The sequence below is a fragment of the Meriones unguiculatus genome, chromosome 17 (genome assembly GCF_030254825.1).
Source record: "Meriones unguiculatus strain TT.TT164.6M chromosome 17, Bangor_MerUng_6.1, whole genome shotgun sequence".
Classification (NCBI taxonomy): Eukaryota; Metazoa; Chordata; class Mammalia; order Rodentia; family Muridae; genus Meriones; species Meriones unguiculatus.
This window is the reverse complement of record NC_083364.1, coordinates 83,660,783-83,682,719: the sequence shown is the minus strand read 5'-3', so window position 1 is coordinate 83,682,719 and position 21,937 is coordinate 83,660,783.

The window sequence follows — 21,937 nt, the reverse complement described above, 5'->3', positions numbered from 1 at the left end:
TATATAACTATTCCAGAATAGATATTTCTTCAGATTCTTGATAAGAATAATGGACCTCCCTCAACCCCACCAATGATTTTTCCTTCCTTTAACCTAACAGAACATCACTTGTTTCTGAAGTGAATCAATGAAGCAGCAAGTGACCACACCTTGGAAATGAAGGTCAGTATTTATGTGAGTGAGCATACGTTTCTAGTGACATTGTCTGTTGTGAAAGCTGCACAGTACAGTGGATAGACAGTGGTCCTAGAAGCAGCAGAAATGTGCATAAGATCAAGTTACACTTCTTCACATCTTTAAGAGCTGGACTAGGGGAGGGGCATAGGGGAAAAGAGGGAAGGAGGCTGGGATTGAGAGGAGACAAGGGAGGGGGGCCACAGCCGGGATACAAAGTGAATAAATTGTAAAATATAATATTAAAATAAAATAAGAAAATCTTCAGAAAAAAAAGGAGCTTAGCAGGTTACTTAATTTCCTTGAAACTTTTTCTTTTCCTATGAAAGTATAATTGATGCTGTATGCATATTGTTTTGCAGGCTAACCAGAAAACGTCCAAGAGACTAATCCCATGAAAAGTACTCAAAAGTATTAGCTCTATCTATCTATCTATCTATCTATCTATCTAAATACCTATCTATCTACCATCTATCTATCTATCTCTGTCTCTCCTCTTTCTCTTTTATTCTCTCTAGACCTCAATTCCTGTATAAAAAAAAAAAAAAAAAAAAAAAAAAAAAAAAAAAAAAAAAAAAAAAAAACTTTCTTTATGTCTCCTTCCACTTTATGTGGGGTAGAAATTTATTTATTTTTCTCTATTTTGTCTCTAATATACTTTAAATAGTACTAAAATAAAGGTTCTCCTGTGTGTTATTTCTAGTCTTTTATGTGATATTTTAAAGTAGGCCTATCTTTTGTTCATCTAATTGTTTACTAATTTTATTTTTGAAAATTTTTTCTTATATACAATACACTTGATCATATTTCTTCAAATCCCAACTACTCTCTCCAATCTTCCCCTCCACTCCCATTGATGTCCTTCCCAAATAGTTCTTACATCTGCCTTTCCTTCCTCACTGTTCATAGTGTGCTCTCTGTGACCGCCCCTTCTCTTTCTTCTTTTGAGAAGATAGTATGTAATTGGTCATGTCTGTGATGTGTAAGTTCATGACTGTAATGGTCACATAGAAGGCATCACTTCAAAGCATTCTTCATCATCTACAGTCATTACATTGCTCCATTGACCACGGAGCAGATGACACAGCTGTCTTACTTAGGAAAAAGGGTTTAATAGTCACTAATTCTCAACACCTGCCAGCAAAGCGTAACTGGTTTTGCCATCATCCACGGACAAAGACACAAATCTGACCAAGGCAGAGTCGATAGCTGTAAATACAAGTATTTAGATGTCAGTTTAACAATATGAACACTTAGCATAACATAAGCAGCAGATTTTCTTATACAGTCGGTGGTCTCCAATGCCATAAGCTTTTAAAATGTTTTTAGTGTCAGGAATGTATTATCTGTCATGGAGCTTCCTTCGCAGCCAATAAGAACTGAATTGTTTGTCCCTGGAACGTATATGCCACCACAGCATGAGTGAGCCTATCTTCAGAGGGACGACAGTATTGAAACATCATGAACTTGATAATTACTATTCTCCCTGAAGATCTTGAATAACACCCCTGCTACTGTAAAAGTAACCACTAGGAAGAAGGCTCCATATCAATTCTATGTTTATTTGTCCATTTCTGTTTCCAACTTAGCTCATATGATTAATCTTAAAATTTTTCCTAATGAAAATTCTTCACATACTCCTTTCTAAACAAATATATGTTAAGGAAACATGTAAACATTTGTGCAAATTAAAATTAATCATAATTTTAACTTGATATATTAGCTAATATAACTCCGCAACAGAATTCTCAGTGCAAATTTTATTTTATGTTGCTTCTGATTTCTTGTGTTCTTCCATTAAATATGAATTAATAAGTAAAATATAATTCTGTAAATGATATTTTTTCTAAATTTAAACTATAGAGCTTTTCTGACACATCAATAGTAGCTTTACATCATTTTTTTCAAGATGATTTGAAGCCAAATTTTTAAAGAAAGTTCTAAAATCTAACTCCAATACCTATTATGAAATTGGTAGATGGGCCATTGGATGCAGAACCATCGTCAGTGTCTTTGCTCGTTTACCTTAGCATGATAAAACACTGAACAAAAGCAACATGGGGAAGAAAGCATTCATTTTGTTTTGCAGTTTAAGACCATCATGAAGGTAAATCAGGACAGAAACTCAGTGTAGGGACTAGGAAGCAGTAACTGAATCATTGAGCCAAGGGACACGGAGGAATGATGGAGGAATGATGCTTCTGGCTTACTCCTGGTGAGTTACACAGCCTGGTTTCTACTATACTCAGGACTGCCTGCCCTGGTATTGCACCTCCTCCCATGGAATTTTCCCACATACATTGATTATTAATAAAAACAATTATCACTACATACCTGCCTATAGGCAATGAGATGGAGGCATTTTCTTAGCTGAGGTTCATGTTCCTACATAACTCTAGCTTGTATCAAGTTGACAATAACAACAAATAGGACAATAAAGTAGCTGCATGTTGGTGAACTATATATGAGTATAACAGGAGTCCCCATAATAGACCTCTTCTGAATTACATTTGAACATAACTTAGTCTTTTGCAATGGAAATTAACCATAATCAGCTTATCAGAAATTCGATAATCATATCAGAGAAAAGTACTTTGAGGAAGAAGGACTGAGTATCTGCTCAGTTGATGCCTTTCTCTCACTGCTTTATTTTATTTATTTAAAAAGTATTTAAGTTTGCTATAATTTGCCTGAACATATTTCTATGCATCACATTCATGCCTGGAGGCATATGGAGTCCAGAAGGAACCCCTGGATTGTGTAGAAGTGGAGATAGAGGTCAATGTGTGCCTCTATGAGGGTCCTAGGAAATAAACTTTGAGTCCTCTGTTGGACTAGAAACTTCACTTAACAGCTGAACTATCTTCCCAGCCTCTCTTCCCACTACTTGGTACAACATTATTATACAGAAAATTTTATTTTAAAGATTTTGTGGGACAATACTATATCTCATATTCCACTATCAGTCTTCAAACTTGCAATGGAATTCCTTTGAACTAAGCACCCTCCTGCTAACTAGAGCTTATCCCATATAGGCAGAGGTCTGATTTTGTAACCTTCATCATTCTACTGGGTCAGCAACTGCATCCAAATGCGATAATACAATGGTTTCTTTAAAATAAGAGATGCTAGCTCTTGCCATAGCACAAAACGCAGACATACAGAAAATTTCATAAGAACTGAATTTCAAGAAAGTCATCAAAAAGAAATGGCAGTGTTGGGACTTCCTTAAGGAAGAAGTGTTTGTATAAATAAGTGTAATTAATCTCTGCCTCTCATCTGGGCTAATCTAAAGATGAAAACTTCAATATCATCAAAACACAAACTCATGAAGGACTAAGTTACAGGCTTCTCATTTCATTCTCTTGAGAAAAATTTTAACAGCTGAATGTAACAGAAAACATCAAAGAAATGAGACTAATAGAAGAGAAGGAATGGTACTGGAGTCTACCACAAATGTCCTCTAAAAGACTCCACCTATCAGGGGATCGAAATAGATGCAGACTCACAACCAAACTTTGAACAGAGCACAGGGAGTCCTATGGAAGAAGGTGAATATAGGACCTGGACGGGACAGGAGTCACACAATGAGACCAACAAAAGCATAATAAGAAGCAGGGCCCAGGGTAGACTGCAGAGACTGATGCATCAACGAAAGACCACACATAGAGAAGAGTTAGACCCCTGCTCAGATGTCGCCCACAGACAGCGACTTTCTATGTGGGTTCCCTAGTAAGAAGAAAAGAGGTAGTCTCTGACATGAACTCACTTGCCTGTTCTTTGATGGAATGACCTAGCCAGCCTAGAGAGGAAGAGGATCCAGGCAGTCTTGATGGGTTCTGATAGGCTACAGTCAGAGAGTAGAAGAGGGTAACTTCCCCCATCAGTGGACTAGGGGAGAGAGATAGGAGGGGAAGAGGGAGAAAAGGTGGGACCAGGATGACAGAGGAGGCTATAACTGGGATACAAAGTGAATAAATTGGAAATAATAATAATGATAATAATAATAATAATAATAATAATAATTAGATAATGAGCATTCTCAGGTTAACTACACCTGTCATTTTATCTTTCTTTTCCATTTACTGTATTTTTTAATCCTCGGAAGTGAATTAGAATAAGCTACACCTGAATGTATAAGTCTCTTTTAATATTCAGTATAGAGTTTAATGAAATTAAAATAAAATATTTATTAAGAAAAGGTCATAATTAAATAATAACATAGACTTGAAGTTTTTCTCAAAGAGGTCTTTCACTTGCTTGGTTAATGTCACCCCAAGATACTTTATGTTATTAGTGGCTATTGTGAAGGGTGTTCTTCCCCTGATTTTCTTTCTCAGCCCTTTTGTCTTTGGTATACAGGAGGGCTTCTGATTTTCTTGAGTTGATTTTGTATCCTGCCACTTTGCTGAAGGTGTTTATCAGATGAAAGAATTCTCTGGTTGAATTTTTGGGGTCGCTCATGTATACTATCATATCATCAGCAAATAGTGACACTTTGACCTCTTCCTTTCCAATTTGTATCCCCATGATCTTCTTTAGTTGTCTTATTGCTCTGGCTAAGACTTCAAGTACTATGTTGAAGAGGTATAGAGAGAGTGGGCAGCCTTGTCCTGTCCCTGATTTCAGTGGGATTGATTTAAGTTTCTCTCCATTGAGTTTGATGTTGGTTATAGGCTTGCTGTATACTGCCTTTACTATGTTTAGGTATGTGCCTTGTATCCCTGATCTCTCCAAGACTTTAAAGATGAATGGGTGTTGGACTTTGTCAAATGCTTTTTCGGCATCTCAGGAGATGATCATGTGGTTTTTCTCCTTCAGTTTGTTTATATGGTGGATTACATTGATGGATTTCTGTATCTTGAACCACCCTTGCACGCCTGGGATGAAACCTGCTTGGTCATGGTGGATGATATCTTGGATGTGTTCTTGGATTCGGTTTGCAAGGAATTTATTGAGTATTTTTGCATCAATGTTCTTAAGAGAGATAGATCTGAAGTTCTCTTTTTTTTGTTGGGTCTTTGTGTGGTTTAGGTATCAAGGTGATTGTGGCTTCATAGAATGAGTTGGTAATGTTCCTTCTGTTTCTATTTTGTGGAATAATTTGGAAAGAATTGGAGTTAGCACTTCTTTGAAGGTCTGGTAGAATTATGCATAGAATCCATCTGGCCAAAGGCTTTTTTTGGAAGGAAGACTGTTGATGACTGCTTCTATTTTCTTGGGGGATATAGCACTATTCAATCTTTCTACCTGATCTTGACTTAATTTTGGTAGGTGGAATCTATCAAGAAAATTGTCCATTTCTTTTAGATTTTCGAATTTTGTGGCATATAGGCTTTTGTAGTACAACCTAGTGATTGTATTTCCTCAGTGTCTGTAGTTATGTCCCTCTTTTCATTTCTGATTTTGGGGAGAAACACTTAAAGCAATGCTCAAACTTATTACCCACTAGGGATATGCAAATCAAAACGACCCTGAGATTTCACCTTACACCCATCAAAATGGCTAAAATCAAAAACTCAAGTGACAACACATGCTGGAGAGGTTGTGGAGAAAGGGGAACCCTCCTCCATTGCTGGTGGGAATGTCAGCTAGTACAACCAGTTTGGAAGTCAATCTGGCACTTTCTCAGACAATTAGGAATAGTACTCCCTCGAGATCCAGCTATACCTCTCCTAGGCATATACCCAAAATTTGCTCAAATACACAATAAGGACATTTGCTCAACCATGTTTGTAGCAGCCTTATTTGTAAAGCAGAACCTGGAAACAACCCAGATGTCCATCAACGGAGGAATGGATACAGAAACTCTGGTATTTTTACACAATGGAATACTACTCAGCAATCAAAAACAAGGAAATCATGAAATTTGCAGGCAAATGGTGGGATCTAGAAAAGATCATTCTGAGTGAGGAATCCCAGAAGGAGGAAGACAAACATGGTATATGTTCGATTATGTAGACCAAAAAGATATGATAAACATAATGAAATCTATACACCTAAAGAAGTTAAACAAGAAAGAAGACCCCGGGTAAGATGATCAATCTTCACTTAGAAAGACAAATGGGAGGTGCATTGGTCATATGACAATATGCCAGGAGTCTACCGCAGAAGGCATCTGAAAGACTCTACCTAGCAGTGTTTCAAAGCAGGCAGAGCACAGGGAATCATATGAAAGAAGGGGAGTTAGTATGACATGGAAAGGATAGGAGCTACACAAGGATCAAATATATCTGGGCACAGGGGTCTTTTCTGAGACTGATATTCAACCAAGGACCATGTATGGATATAACCTAGAACCTCTGCTTGGATGAAGCCTGTGGTAGCTCAGTTACTAATTGGTTTCCCATAGTAAGGGGAACAGAGACTATTCCTGACATGAACTCAATGACAGGCTCTTTGACCTCCCCACCCCCCAAGGGAGGAGCAGTCCTGCTAGGTTACAGAGGAGGACTTTGCAGCCAGTCCTGAAGATTCCTGATAAAACAGGGTTAGATGAAAGGGGAGGACATCCTCCCCAAGCAGTGGACATGGAAAGGGGCAGCGTGGAGATGAGGGAGGGAGGGTGGTATTGGGAGGGAATAAGGGAACAGGATACATCTTGGGATACAGAGTTAATAAAATGTAACTAATAATAAAAGAAATAAAATTAAATTAAAAAAGTACTAACATAGAAATATACTTCTTATTGCACAATCTATACCAAGTGAAACTTAAACTACACTTAATATTAATCCTATTATAATAAATTTTTAATTATTAGACTTGCTATAAATATGAACATTTGAGATTTTTTTAGTTTTTTAATTTATCATTATTTTTAGATTAACATAATATGGATAATACTCACTATTTTTCTTCAGTTACTGTAATCACAATTTTAGATCCATACACTTAAGATAATTAAGATCTGAAGTGTTTCTAAAGCATCAAAAAACTACCCAGTCAAATAAAAAAGACTGTAGTTTTCAGAGGAAGTACTGGAATGGTGGTAATTCAATTCCTAGTTCAGTCCTTTGATGAGAATCCATTGAAATGCAGAACTAAGCTCTCTAAATATTCAATGCAGGTCCCTGGACAGAAATGATCTCTTTTTTAGGAGATGGACTTTGAAACTTACTTTTATCTACAAGCAATTCTCACTAATAATAAAAATCACAGCTGATGTTTAGAAGCATCCCTAAGTGAAAGGTGTTAGTCTGGACAAGGTGAAAAATTAAGAGCTTGTGAATACATTACAGTCTGAAAAAAAATGTTTGGAACCTATTTTCATGTATGTATAATGCACGATTCCCGAAATGAATAAAAGTTTGAATAAGCTTTAAATAAGACACCGGGAAGATGTAAGTATAGCTGCTTTAATCTTAATCAAGGCAACTTGTGATGAGGTAATGAAGAGCAGGCAATCAGTCAGAAGCCAATCCACCCAAATGAAATTTCAAACAACAGAGCATTTTTGTTTTTTACTTTACTTTGTGTTAAGAGAAATGGGCAATGTAAGTGCTATGTAGATTTAATGGGCTAATGAAATCGATTCATCAAGTTTTAAAAGCTAGAGGAAATTAAAATAAACTATTCTGTACACAAAAGCAGCTATGTCTCAAGAAAATATCCAGACTTGATAAAGATCACACATAGTAAATTTTCAGTTGGGATTTAAAATATTCTGAACCAGATTCTTTTAAACACTTTAATGTTTCCTTTTTCTTTTGGTGACTTTCTAGAAAGTGTTTAGGACAGTACTGTTGGAGGTAGGTTTGATGCATGTTACTGGCCTCAAGATTTGGTTGCACCTATCCTTGTATTGTAAACCTGCCTAAGACATACCTGATTAAACAGGCTGTACCTGGGCAGGGCAGAATGGGGTAGGAGTGGCTAAATTTCCTGTGCTTGGAGAGGACAGGAGAAACAAAGGAGACAGAGGGATGGGGAGAAAAGAGGAAGAGGGATGCCGTGATGAGTTAGTGTGGAGAAAAAACCATGTGGGCAGAGAGGAAGGACTCCAATAATGGTGTGAAAAGGCACAGATGAAAAATACAAGCAAGCACTGTGGGGTTTTGGAAGGAAGGTAGACCAGATGTTGAGGATTAAGGTGGATGGTTTTGGATGGGGGTTAGGAGATGGATGGTGAGGTTACTGAGACAGTATAAGCAAAATACTGCCTGGTTCTCCAAGGTAAATAAGGCAATTATAAATTCTAACAGGTTTCTGTGTCTTATTATTTGTGATAGCGGGTTACATAATACTGCCCTGACAACCTTAGTGCTAATAATAAACACTATTTTCCTCAACATGCCAATTTTTTATTTACAACAACAGAGTCCTTATCAATGCAGATGCTGAGACTTATGGACAACCTTTAGGCAGAGTGCAGGGAATCTTATGAAAGAAGTGGGAAACAGTAAGATCTGAAGAGGACAAGAACTCCACAAGGAGAGTAACAGAACCAAAAAATCTGAGCAGAGGGGTCTTTCCTGAGACTGATACTCCACCCAAGGACCATGCATGGAGATAACCTAAGACCCCTGCACAGATGTAGGCCATGGCAGTTCAGTAGCCAAGTGGGTTCCATTGTAAGAGGAACAGGGACTGTCTGACATGAAGTGATTGGCCTGTTCTTTTATTACTTCCCCCTGAGGGGGAAGCAGCATTACCAGGCCACAGAAGAAGACAATGCAGCCACTGCTGATGAGACCTAATTGACTAGGATCAGAAGGAAGGAAAAGAAGTGCTCCCCTATCAGTGGACTTGGGGAGGGGCATGCATGTAGAGGATGGAGGAAGGGAGGGATTGGGAAGGGAGGAGGGATGGAACCACAGGGTGGATACAAAGTGAATAAAATATAATTAATAAAGAATTAAAAAAATGATCATGGACAAGCATGATGTGTCTTGACTTTAAGTGTTTTTTGTTGCTGTTGTTTCTTTGTTTCTTTGTATGGCTAGGACCCTCAGATTGCTGATCTTCAGCAAGGTTTCTTAATGCATTGGATTAATTGGAGATAATTGAGATTGTTAAGACATTAACATTTTAATTTTTTTCATTCAAAAGTAATAGATATTGTGTTACTTCATCATGATTCTAAATACTGACTTGGCTTAAATGTGAGTAGAGAAATCCAATGGCTTAGATGAGTGGACCACTGAAAATTGACATATCCCTGTTTACAAGTTGAATGCTATGGGTTCAATCTTCTTGGCTTACTATAGCTTTCACTAACACATTCAGGGAATCAAAAGTTATATACATGTATATAAAATTTCCTACTGGGTTTTAATGGTTTACTTAAATAGTATCATCTGATCTAACATTTTGAACAGCTCAAGTCATTTTCTTTGATTCTCTTCAACCACAAAGTATGCATTCTTCCACATTATTTTCTGTGCTTTACCAATTAAGGTGGGAGATTCTCCTTTGTTATTGCTTTCTATAAAAAAGGAATTTCTCATTTTCAGCTAGGACATTCATTTTCTCTTTCTTATGATTACAGATGAACTGAATATGGCCAGACAGTTGTACACATTAACTTACACCAGTTGTAAAGGTGTAACAGCATGACTAATCCTATGAAATCCAAACCACAAAAATCCCCGCATGGAGAGGGGAGGGAGACATATCGCCCCATCTCTAACGGAGGAACTGTTGGCAACTGATAGCTGCTCAGATAGTAAAAGTCGCATATCTTTTAAGCTTTTGGTTGCTGGTAAATCAATCCTATTCCAAAGGAAGACCACACATCTGAGAGTATATGGGCAAGCATCAAGTAGGTTGAGTGATTTCTGAACGGTGAACATACAAAAATCTTATTTTTCCCCTGTCTCTAAATGATTCTGAGTACCTCATACGTTAGGAAAAAATTTAATACTAACTAGTCTAAATGTCAATATACTGTCATGTAAGTATGTTCTGACAGAGTGATAAAATTGCATAAGTCTACTTCATAGAAATTATTTGGGAAAATAGTTTAAATTAAAACTAGTGGAAACATGTGTTAAAGCAAAAATAAAAAATATTTTATAGTTTGACTTCAACTCTCCTGTTATTCAAAGTAATTATTAAAATGGTATACTATATGTACACATGTAAATGAGTATTTTTTATTTTATATACTTTTATGAAGAAAAATACAATGAGAAACGTAAAGCTTACAAAATAGAAAGTTGGCATACTCACAAAATATGAGTATTTCATTGATTTTTACTATTACTATATTTATTATTGTTTCATTTTATTATGTTCTATTTTATGTACACATGTTCTCCATCCCATAAAAAATAAATGTGCACAGTGATTTTAATCTAAAAATACTTAAATCTTGTCTTGGAAATTTTTTCTTAAGGAAATTTAACTTACAATTTCTAACTTAGGCTTTCTAACTTCAGTTAGTGTAACACTAAAAAATTCATGAAGATATATATAAACATTCTTTGGATATAAAACTCCAATATCATTCAAAGGAAAGGAAGTCTAGATGATATTAAATAAACTGTTCAGTAGGTGTTGGATTCGTGTGTGTGTGTGTCTGTGTGTGTTTTTTTTTTTTTTTTTTAGATGGAGACTCAGTGAACTTGTTTATTTAATGCAGAAAAAAAGTTTGGAGGGGGGACAATTTATAGGTCCTGATTTTGGATAGTTAGGCAGTATGAAAGCAAAACAAATAAGAACAAGAACCTTATATGCTGTTGTCTATTTTGTATTTAGTACATTATTTATTCATTTATTTTTTATTTTTTTATCAGTTACATTTTATTAACTCTGTATCCCAGCTGTGTCCCGATCCCTCATTCCCTCTCAGTCCCTCCCTCCCTCCCTCATCTCCACCATGCCCAGGTTATGGATATAACCTAGAACTTCCACTCAGATGTAGCCTGTGGTAGCTCAGAAACCAATTGGTTTCCCAAAGTGAGGGAAACAGGGACTATTTCTAACAGGAACTCAATGACTGGCTCTTTGGTCTCCCCACCCCCGAAGGGAGGAGCAGTCCTGTTAGGCCACAGAGGAGGGCTTTGCAGCCAGTCCTGAAGATACCTGATAAAACAGGATCAGATGAATGGGGAGGAGGTTCCTCCTATCAGTGGACTGTGTGTGTTTTAACATAGTTTTTTTTTTTTTTTTTTTTTTTTTTTTTTTTTTTTTTTTTTGGATAATCATTATAGAAAGCATGAAAGCATGAAATTACTTAGGAAGACTGCAAAATGAACTCATAATATTATATCCACTTTTGTATCCTAGAATTTGGTAAATAAATATACATTTACATAATATATGTATGTGCATGTGTATGCATGCCTGTGTAGAGAAATATACTGTGAATATATTTTGCTATGTATATGCCAGCCAGAGAAGCAGGTAGGCCAACTGCAGATGTTTAATTCTCCCTTCTCCTTTCCAAATCCAATACTCCAGTCTCATCCCCAGGTCTGTAGCTGACCCCCTGTTGTAGAGCATACTCACACTCTGCCCTCATTTCTAAGATGACTAAGTATACCCTGATAGAACACCCTACAGTCCTCCCTTCTTCCCCTCCGCTCAGATCTCACCTCATGGCTTTACTCCTAAATATCAATTCCCAATAACTAGAAGTACATCCTACTCAAAACCCTCCACTGGATATACCCAAAAGATATTTTACCAGACAACACACATCTACCACATATTTTAAAAATCCATAGCATAAAACAGAAACCAAGGAACAAAACACCTACCCAACAATGACAAAAACAGACATCATTACCTAGAATTACTATCATCCCAAACTTTAAAACCTAGCTATCAGTGTGAAAACACAACCACTAACAGCCAGGACAATTTATCTCAACTAGAGACCAGCAAGCATACCAACCTAGGCCTTGAGAACTGCAACATAAGTAAATCACAAGACAAAGACCATACAGTACCCTTTATTTATATGGTACAGGCCCCTAAAGAGAAAAATAATAAATTCATTAGAATATTCTCTGTTAACAAAGTTTGTGAATTAACAAAACAGCTAAAGACCTGAATGTGGAAATAGAATTAATAAGGAAAACAAAAACTGAGAGAAATATAATGTAAAAAATATGAAATCAAACAGGAATATTGGAGGCAAATCCCACCAAAAGAATACAAGAAATGGAAGAGAGAACTTCAGGCAGTGGAGACAAAATAGAAGAAATAAACAGCTTGTTCAAAGAAAATGTTAAATCTAAAAATTTTCTGAGATAGAACATCCAGAAAATCTGGAACACTATGAAAAGATCAAACCCTGGGATGATATGAATAAGGGAAGAAGAAGAAACACATCTCAAAGGACCAGAAATATTATCAACAAAATCATAAAAAAAAATCCCTGACCTAAAGAAGGAGATCATATCAAGTACAAGAAGAATAAGAACACCAAATAAACTATACCAGAAAAGAAATTTCCCTCTGCACATAATAAACAAAAGAGTAAATGGACAGAAGAAAGAATACTAAAAGTTGCAAGGGTAAAAACAAAAACAAAAACAAAGCAAACAGGTCTTTCACTTGCTTGGTTAGAGTCACCCCAAGATACTTTATGTTATTAGTGGCTATTGTGAAGGGTGTTATTTCCCTGATTTTCTTTCTCAGCCCTTTTGTCTTTGGTATACAGGAGGGCTTCTGATTTTCTTGAGTTGATTTTGTATCCTGCCACTTTGCTGAAGGTGTTTATCAGATGAAGGAATTCTCTGGTTGAATTTTTGGGGTTACTCATGTATACTATCATATCATCAGCGAATAGTGACACTTTGACCTCTTCCTTTCCAATTTGTATCCCCATGATCTTCTTTAGTTGTCTTATTGCTCTGGCTAAGACTTCAAGTACTATGTTGAAGAGGTATAGAGAGAGTGGGCAGCCTTGTCCTGTCCCTGATTTCAGTGGGATTGATTTAAGTTTCTCTCCATTGAGTTTGATGTTGGTTATAGGCTTGCTGTATACTGCCTTTACTATGTTTAGGTATGTGCCTTGTATCCCTGATCTCTCCAAGACATTAAAGATGAATGGGTGTTGGACTTTGTCAAATGCTTTTTCGGCATCTCAGGAGATGATCATGTGGTTTTTCTCCTTCAGTTTGTTTATATGGTGGATTACATTGATGGATTTCTGTATCTTGAACCACCCTTGCACGCCTGGGATGAAACCTGCTTGGTCATGGTGGATGATATCTTGGATGTGTTCTTGGATTCGGTTTGCAAGGAATTTATTGAGTATTTTTGCATCAATGTTCTTAAGAGAGATAGATCTGGTTCTTCTTCTTCAGTTCTCTTACTCTTCCTTTCTCTCTCCCTCTCTCTGCAACCCCCTTCCCCTAATAAACCTCCCACGTGGAAAAAAAAAAGAGAGAGAGAGAGAGAGATCTGAAGTTCTTTTTTTTGTTGGATCTTTGTGTGGTTTAGGTATCAAGGTGATTGTGGCTTCATAGAATGACTTGGTAATGTTCCTTCTGTTTCTATTTTGTGGAATAGCTTGAGGAGAATTGGAGTTAGCACTTCCTTGAAGGTCTGGTAGAATTCTGAATTCTGCACTGAATCTATTTGGCCCAGGGCTGCTTTTTTTTTTTTTTTTTTTTTTTTTTGGAAGGGAGACTGTTGATGACTGCTTCTAATTTCTTGGGGAATATAGGACTATTCAATCTTTCTACCTGATCTTGACTTAGTTTTAGTAGATGGAATCTATCATGAAAAGTGTCCATTTCTTTTAGATTTTCGAATTTTGTGGTATATAGACTTTTGTAGTATGACCTAGTGATTGTTTGGATTTCCTCGGTGTCTGTAGTTATGTCCCCCTTTTCATTTATGATTTTGCTGATTTGGATAGTTTCTCTGTGCCTTTTAGTTAGTTTGGCTAAAGGTTTGTCTATCTTGTTGATTTTCTCAAAAAAATAGCTCTTGGTTTCATTGATTCTTTGAATAGTTTTATTTGTTTCTAATTGATTGATTTCAACCCTGAGTTTGATTATTTCCAGCTGTCTTCTCCTCTTGGGTGTATTTACTTTTATTTCTAGGGTTTTCAGTTGGGCCATTAAGTTGTCTGTATGAGATGTGACAAATTTTTTCTTGAAGGCACTCAGTGCTATGAATTTTCCTCTGAGCACTGCTTTCATTGTGTCCGATAAATTAGGGTATGTTGTACCTTCATTTTCATTGAATTCTAGAAAGCGTTTAATTTTTTTTTCTTTATTTCTTCCTTAATCCTGTTGTCATTGAGCAGCAAGTTGTTCACTTTCCATGTGCTTGTAAGAAATTGAAGAAGATATCAGAAGATGGAAAGATCTCCCGTGCTCATGGATTGGTAACAATAACATTGTGATAATGGCCATCCTGCCAAAAGCAATCTACAGATTCGATGCAACTCCCATCAAAATACCAACTCAGTTCTTTATAGACCTTGAAAGAAATATTCTCAGCTTCATATGGAGGAACAAAAAAAACCAGAATCTCCAAAACAATCCTGTACAATAACAGATCATCTGGAAGTATCTCCATCCCCAATCCCAAGCTGTACTACAAACCAATAGTAATAAAAACTGCATGGTATTGGCATAGAAACAGAAAGGAGGATCAATGGAACAGAATAGAAGATATAAAACCAGAAATAAACCCACACACCTAAGAATACTTCATATTTGACAAAGAGGCCAAAACCATTCAATGGAAAAAAGACAGCATCTTTAACAAATGGTGCTAGTCCAACTGGATATCTACGGGCAGAAAAATGAAAATAGATACATATTGATCACCCTGCCCAAAACTAAAGTCCAAGAGGATCAAAGACCTCAACATAAAACCAACTACTCTAAATCAGTTAGAAGAAAAAATGGGGAAGAGCCTAGAACTCATTGGCACAAGAGACAACTTACTGAACAAAACACCAACAGCACAGGCTCTAAGAGCAACAATCAATAAATGGGACTTCATGAAACTGAAAACCTTCTGTAAAGCAAAATACACGTCAGAACAAAACAATAGTCTACAGACTGGGAAAGGATCTTCACCAACTTCACTATATCTGACAGAGGGCTGATATCCAGCATATATAAAATACTAAAGAAGTTAAAAAGCAATAAATCAAGTAATACAGTTTAAAAAATGGGGTATGGAGATAAACATAGAATTCTCTGTAGAGGAATATAAAATATCAGAGAAACACTTAAAGAGATGCTCAACATCCTTAGCCATCAGGGAGATGAAAATCAAAACGACCCTGAGATTTCACCTTATACCCATCAGAATGGCTAAGATGAGTAACTCAAGTGACAACACATGCTGGAGAGGTTGTAGAGAAAAGGGAATCCTCCTCCATTGCTGGTGGGAATGTTGGCTGGTACAACCAATTTCGAAGTCAATCTGGTGCTTTCTCAGACAATTAGGAATAGTACTTCCTTGAGATCCAGCTATACCACTCCTAGGCCTATACCCAAAATTTGCTCAAGTACACAAGAAGGACATTTGCTCAACCATGTTTGTAGCAGCTTTATTTGTAATAGCCAGAACCTGGAAACAACTCAAATGTCCCTCAACGGAGGAATTGATACAGAAATTGTATTTTTACAAAATGGAATACTACTCAGCAATCAAAAATGAGGAAATCATGAGATTTGCAGGCAAATGGTGAGATCTAGAAAAAAAGATCACTCTGAGTGAGGTATCCCAGAAGGACAAAGACTCACATGGTATATACCCTCTCAGATAGTCTAATAAGATATGATAAACATAATGAAATCTATATACCTAAAGAAGATAAACAAGAAGACCCAGGGTAAGATGATCAATTCTCACTTAGAAAGACAAATGGGAGGTGCATTGGATGTAGGAGAAAACATGTAACAGGACAGGAGCCTACCACAGAGGGCCTCTGAAAGACTCTACCTAGCAGTGTATCAAAGTACATACTAAGACTCATAATCAAACCTTAGGCAGAGTGCAGAGAATCATATGAAAGAAGGAGGTGTTAGTATGACGTGGAGAGGATAGGAGCTCCACAAGGACCAAATATATCTGGGCACAGGGTCTTTTCTGAGACTGACACTGCACCAAGGACCATGTATGGATATAACCTAGAACCTCTGCTCGGATGTAGCCCGTGGTAGCTCAATAACCAATTGGTTTCCCATAGTAAGGGGAACAGGGATTATTTCTGACAGGAACTCAATGGCAGGCTCTTTGACCTCCCCATCCTCCAAAGGAAGAGCAGTCCTGTTAGGCCACAGAGGAGGAAGACTTTGCAGCCAGTCCTGAAGATACCTGATAATACAGGGTCAGATGAAAGGGGAGGAGGTCCTCCCCGATCAGTGGACTTGGAAAGGGACAGGGAGGAGATGAGGGAGGGACGGAAGGTTTGGGAGGGAATGAGGGAGCAGGATACAGCTGGGATATAGAGTTAATAAAATGTAACTAATAACAACAACACAAAAGTAAATAAAAAATAAAACAAAAAAATTTAAAAAAAAATGACTAGAAATGATAGCTCTACTTAAATCTCCATTGGCCCTAAAAAAATCTTGTGAAATTGAGTTTCATATTCTATTGACATGTCAAGATATCTTATTTACCCAAGAAACAGTATCACCTAAATATATGATTTCTCTGTACCTTCATGGGGCTTAATTTAAACGTAGCATTTCTACTTTCAAGTAGCATCATGCTTCTATCAGGTCCTTCAGGGTTAAAAGGCAAGTAGAGAATTGCAATTATCAATTTTAAGGCCACAGAGATGAAAAGTCTCATAAAAACAAAGCAACATGAAATAGGCAATCTAAAAGCCAAATGCCCTGAATAGATGTGTGTCAGAATCTAAGAGACCAAATACACCAAGCCAGAGCCCCATACCCAGAAGAAAAACTTTCTTATTTTGAGATAGGGTTTCTCTGTGTAGCCTTGGCTGTCCTGGACTCAATTTGTAGACGAGACTGGCCTTGAACTCACTGAAATATTGCAGATTTTGCCTCTCAGAGGGCTGGGATTAAAGGTATACACCATCACCTCCAGCTCCCAGCCAAACTTTCAATCATAATAGATACATAAAAACAATTTCATGAGGAAACAAAATTTAAACATTATCTATCCACAAAGACAGTCATACAGAAGGTACAAGAACAAATCTCCAACAGACAGTAAATAAAGAAGATAACCGCAACCAAGAAAATGCAGAAAAATACAGTCCCAGACAAGCAAATCAAAGAAAGGAAAACAGACTCACACACACACACACACACACACACACACACACACACACACACACGCAAGAATCAAGGATACAAAGAGTTAAGAAGTTAGCTCTTCGAGAAAATCAATAAATTGGCATCTGATATCTAAATTACCAAAGAGGTAGAAGGAAAAGATTATCTAGAACCCCTGCTCAGATGTAGTCCTTGGCAGCTCTGTTTCCAAGTGGGTGTCCTAGCAAGAGGAACAGGTGCAATCTCTGACATGAACTCAGTGTCTAGCTCTTGGATCACCTCCCCATGAGGGGTGGGGGCAACCTTACCAGGCCACAGAGGAAGACTACTAAAGACAGTCCTGCTGAGACATAATAGTCTAGGGTCAGATGGGAGGAGAGGAAGACATCCCCTATCAGTGGACTTGGGAAGGAGCATGGGAGGAGATGAGGGACGGAGGGAGGGATGAGGGCAGGATTGAAAGGGAATGAAGGTGGGGGCTGCAGCTGGGATACAAAGTGAATAAATTGTAATAAATAAAAATTATATTAAAAAAGCAAAATTACTTGGGGGGGTGCACAACAACAGATACCAAGGATACCCAGAGAGTAATGAGAACATAGTTTTAAAACCTGAGCTTCACCTAATTCGAAAATATAAAAGAAATAATTTTCTGAACACATGCAGTACAGGGGCAGAATCAGTGCAATAAGAAGGTGATGGAGGATACCAAGAAAACAAAGCCCTCGAAGTCAACATGATCAAAGCACAGATGAGCTTGGGAAGACTGGAGAAGCGTGGGCATCACCTGTCCTGTTCTATAGCAGGTCTTTAGGGTAGATGTTATGACTTTCAATTTAGTGTGAATAATTGAATGTGTTTCTTATGCCTTCCCTTGGACTCTTTTCCTTCTATTTGTTTTGTCCAATCTCAGTGTGCTAGGTTTTTATTTAATCTTGTTGTATTATATTTTATCTCTTAGAAACATGTTTTCATTCTAATGGAAGACAGAAGGGGAAGGAATCAGGTGGGAGAGAAGTGCTGTGGGACTGGGAGACATACGGGGAAGAGAAACTCATAATCAGCATATATTGTGTGAGGAAAAAAATCTGTTCTCATAAAATCAATCTTCAAGTTCTTACTAAGTGTGAGACTACTAGAACAGGCAACATAAAAAGGTCTGGGAGGTATGTAAATATACCAAGGCAACCAGAACATAACAGAGCGAAACAATGAACTGGCAGTGTCTCACTGCATAGCTGTTGAGTTAAGAACACGTGTGACATGGATTCAGGCCGTTTTGGATTTTAAAGTCTCTGTTGAGAAGTCAGTTGTAATTCTAGCAGGTATCCCTTTATAAGTAAGTTAGCTTTTTTTCTTGAAGCTTTTAATTTTCCTTTTTTGCTGTTGTTGTTCTCTGCGTTTTGGGTTTTGAATATTTTGTGTCAGGGCAAGGGAGGGGAACTTTCTTTTTCTGGTAAAATCTATTTAGCATTCTACAATCTTCTTGTACCTTTATAGTCAATATCTTCTTTAAGTTAGCAACTTAGACTTCAGCACAAAACCATATATGACAAATCTGATAGAAGGGAAAGTGGGAAATAGCCTTGAATGCATTGGCACAAGACATAACTTCTTGAACAGAACATCAATAACACAGGCACTAAGATCAACAATTAGTAAATGGAACCTCATGAAATGGAAAAATACTTCTGCAAGGCAAAGGACAGCCTATAGAATGAGAAAATAACTTTACAGAAAAGCAATCTATAAAACAAGAAAAGAACTTTACCAACCATACATCTGACAGGGGGCTGATATCCAAAATACATAAAGAGCTCAAGAGATTAGACAAATACCCCCAAACAAACCAAATACCCCCTAATTAAAAATGGGTACATATCAAAACAGATATCTCAACAGAGGAAGCTCAAATGGCTGAAAAGCACTTAAAGAAATGTTCAACTTGCCTCATCATCAGAGAAATTCAAATCTGAGATTCTATTTTACCGCGTTGGAATGACTAAGACTGAAAACACATGTGACAGCTCATGCTATCGAGGATGTAGAGCAAGGAGAGCATTCCCCCATTGGTGGTAGGAGTACAAACTTGTACAGCCACTTTGGAAATTAATACAGTAATTTCGCAGAAATTGAGAATCAGTCTATCTCAACATCCAGTTATACCTCTCCTGGGCATATAGCAAAGGAATATTCAATTATGTTCACAGCAGTTTTATTCATAATAGCCAGAAACTTTAAACAACCTACATGCCTCTCAATCGAAGAATGGGTGAAGAAAATGAGGTACGTTTCCACAATGTAGTATTACTCACTGTTAAAAATAATGTCATGAAATGTGTAGACAAATGAAACTAGAAATAAAAATCCTGAATGAGGTAACCCAGACTCAGAAAATCAAACATGATTGGTGCCTAGCCCAATTATCTTCAGAGAAGCTTCATTCAGCAACTGATAAAAAAACAGATGCACATATCCACAACCAAACATTAGAAGAAACTTGGGGAATCCTGCTAAAGAGAGAGCAGAGAATTATAGGGACCAGAGAGGTCAAGGAAACTACAAATCTCCCACAGAATCAACTAACCTGAGCTCACAGAGGCTCATAGAGATTAAACTGTCAACCAGAGTATGCATGGAACTGACATAGGCCCTCTACACATATGCTGTCGTTCGATAGCTTGTCTTCTTGTGGGACTCCGAACAGTGAGAGCAGGGACTGTTTCTGATTCTTTTGCGTCCATTTGGAACCCTTTTCTCCTACTGGGTTACTTCATCCATCCTTAATGCGAGGGGAGGTACCTAGTGTTACTGCAACTTGATATACTATGTTTTGCTTATACACTTGGGAGGCCTGCTCTTTTGTAAAGAGAAGTGGAGGAGGGATGAATGGTGGGGAGGTGGGGCAGGTATATAAAGGAGAGGTCAGGGAGCTCCTGGGGAGAGAGGAGGAAGAAAAAAATCTTCAGTTGAGGGGCAAAACTATAATAATACAAAAGAGAAAAAATTAAATGAGGGAAACAATCACCCCCTTACAGTCAGATGCAAGCTAAATCCCAGAGTCACCATCATTTATACATAAGTCTAATTTATCTTTCCAAAGACAGATGACTATAAATAACCCTACTACTGTGTATTCTTCTCTAAAAAGCAATAAAATTTTCAAAGATTAAAAAACGATGTGTGATTAAAGCAAGCTAGTAAATTTACCTATGTTAACTATCAATTTACCCATTAATTATACATATACTATATGACTGTACTTATATGCTTTTTTCTATAGAAATAAAAGAGTAGAACAATGAAAGTTATACAGAAACACATTGTGAACCAGATTTCAGTGATGTCTGGGATTTATAATAAAATGTTCCTGTTTGGTGTGTCTTTATATGATATATGCATAGCAGGTGTTTCATCTTTAATAAGAAAGACTTTACTAAATTGGAAATGAAGTAATCGTTCTGCCTCAGCAACAAAGAAATTTTCTAAATGAGAGCCAAAGTATTTTTGCAACCAAAATAGAAATGTGGAAGGTGACATAGTTAGAAAATGACATAGTTTTATTATAATTATTGAAAATAAACCTATGACCATAGCCTTCAGAGGCTTAGAAATTATGTATTAAATATCACTGTTAAGATACCAAACTCAGCTCATGTGAACATGAAAATTGTATATTCTGTATTTTTTCAATGCATTAATTTGTTTAACCACTTTACAGTCTCATTGCAGTCTCCTCCCTCCTCTTGTCCCAGTCCCATTCTCACACCTCCTCCTCCATCTCCCCTCCCCTTCTCTGAAGAGGGATACCAGCCTACCCTGGTGTTATCATGTCTCAGTAGGACTCAAAGCATCCTCTCCTACTGAGGCCAGACAAGGCATCCCATTTAGGGGAAAAAGATCCAAAGGCAACAAAGTCAGAGACAGCCCTTGCTCCCATGTTAGGGCACCAACATGAAGTACAATCTGCATCTCTGCTACATATGTGTAGGGAGCCAAGGTCCAGCCCATTCATGCCCCTTTGGTTGGTGATTCAGTCTCTGTGAGCCCTCCTGGACCCAGGTTAGTTGACTCTGAAGGTCTTCCTGTGGTATCCTTGACCCCTCCAGCTCCCTCACTCCTTCCTCCCACTCTTCCACAGATTCCCCAAGCTCCATCTATTGTTTGGCTGTGGGTCTCTGCATTTGTTTCCATTCACTGCTGGATGAAGCCTCTCAGAAGACAGTTATGTTGGGCTCCCATCTGCAAGCAGAGCAGAGCATTATTAATAGTGTCAGGGGTTGCCTCTCTCCCAAATGGTCGATCTCGTTTGGTCAGTCATTGGTTGCTTATTTCCTCCATCTCTGCTCTATGTTTAATCCTGCACTTCCTGTAGGCAGGGCATATTTTGGGTTGATGGTTTGGTGGGTGAGTGACTTCTCTCCACTGGCTCCCTTTACTGGAAGTCCTGCCTGGCTACAGGAGATGGGCACATCAGGCTCCATATCCCCCACTGCTAGGAGTCTCAGCTAGGGTCACCCCCATAGACTCCTGAGAGCTACCCTCTCAGTTAATTCCTAGTTTCTCAATTTGACAACAAAATT